The sequence below is a fragment of the Trichechus manatus genome, unplaced genomic scaffold (assembly GCF_000243295.1).
Source record: "Trichechus manatus latirostris isolate Lorelei unplaced genomic scaffold, TriManLat1.0 scaffold00174, whole genome shotgun sequence".
NCBI classification, from domain to species: Eukaryota; Metazoa; Chordata; class Mammalia; order Sirenia; family Trichechidae; genus Trichechus; species Trichechus manatus.
The window spans coordinates 1204368-1206331 of record NW_004444110.1 but is presented as its reverse complement, the minus strand read 5'-3'; positions in this window follow the sequence as shown (position 1 = coordinate 1206331).

The following is a 1964-nucleotide window of genomic DNA, read 5'->3' as shown; positions in this document are numbered from 1 at the left end:
CAAACAATAACAAAGTTTACTTTTGGGATACATTTCTGTCGATTTTGACAGAAACACAGGTTCATGTATTCATCACCCCATTACTGTACGGAACAATTCCATTACCCTAAAAATTCCCTCTTTTATTGTCAACCTCTTGTACCTCTCCCAACCCCTGGAAACCACTGATCTGTCTTCTGTCTCTGTAGTTTTTTCTTTTCCATAATGTCGTATGAATGGAATCATACAATATGTAACATTTGGCTTCCTTGACATAACAAAACATATTTACGAGTCATCATGTGTTTGGGTGAATCAATAGCTTATTCCCCCTCATGGCTGAATAGTATTAGATTGTATAAATGTACCAATATTTATCTCTTCACCTGCTGAAGGACATCTTGGTTGTCTCTACTTTGGGGCAAATATGAATATAACTGCTATGAAGATTCATGTATGTAATTTTTGGATTTGTTGGCTAAATACTTAGTCATGGGATTGCTGGGTCATATAATAAGTGTATATATAGTTTTATAAGAAACTGCCAAAGTGGTTGTATGATTTTTGCATTCTCACCACAGTAGATGAGAATTCCTATTGTTCTGTATCCTTGTGAGCATTTGGTATTGTTAGTTTTTTTAATGAATAATTTTTATTTTAGCTCTTCTAACAGGTGTGTAGTAGTATCTAAGTGTGGTTTAAATTTACATTTCTCTAATGGCTAATGATATGGAGCATACTTCTATATATCTTTGTCATCCATTTATCTTCTTTGGTTAAGTGTAAGTTTAAGTCCTTTGCTTATTTTCCAGTTGGGTTGTTTTTTCCTTCTTGTTGAATTTCAAGATTATTTATATATTATTTATAAAAATTCTTTATTGGATATGTGATTTGCAAATATTTTCTCCAAATCTGTGGCTTATTTTTTCATTCTTTTAACAGTGTCTTCCTTAGAGCAAAAGTTTTAATAAAGTCCAGTTTATCAGTTTTTTCTTTTATGGATCGTGCTTTTGTTACTGTATCTAAAAACTAATTTCCAAACTCAGGGTCATGCATTTTTTCCTATGTTTTCTTCTGGATGTTTTATAATTTTAGATTTTACATTTAGATCTATTCTCTATTTTGAGTTAATTTTTGTATAAGATACGAGGAATGTGTGGCTCATTTATTATTATTTTTGCATATAGACATCCAGTTGTTCTAGCACATTTGTTTAAAAGACTGTCTTTTCTCCATTGAATTGCCTTTGTACCTTTGTGAAAAAATTAATTGGCTATATTTATTTGGGGTTTATTTTAATACACTAGTTAGAACTTCCAGTATGATGTCGTGTAGGATGTTGTACAAAACATCCTTGCCTTGTTCCAGATTTTAGAGGGAAAGTGTTCATTTTCTTACCACTAAGTAGGATGTTACCAAAACCCAAAAACCAAACCCATTGCCGTTGAGTCAATTCCGACTCATAGGGACTTGTAGGTTATTCATAGATACCTGTTATTAGTTAAGGAAGTTACCTTGTAGTCCTAATCTGATGAAGATTTCTTATCATAAATGAATGTTAAATTTTGTTGAATTTTTTTTGATCTGTTGAGATGATAATATACTGAGTTGTTTTTTTTTTTAATTTAGGTTAATATGATGAATTACATTGATTTTCAAATGTTGAATGAGCCTTGCATTCCTAGGATGAACTCCATTTGGGTGTTAATATATTATTCTTGTTATATATTTCTGGATTCAGTTTCTTAATATTTCGTTGAGGATTTTTGTGTCTATGTTCATGAGGAATATTAGACCCTAGTGTTTCTTTCTTGTGATGTCTATCTGGTTTTGGTATTAGGGTGATGCTAGATTCATAGAATGAGTTGAAAATATTCCCTCTTCTTCTGTCTTTTGGAAGAGATTGGGTAGAAGTGATATTATTTCTTTCCCAAATGTTTGGTAGAATTTTCTAGTAAAAATACCTAGGCCTGAATTTTTTAAAA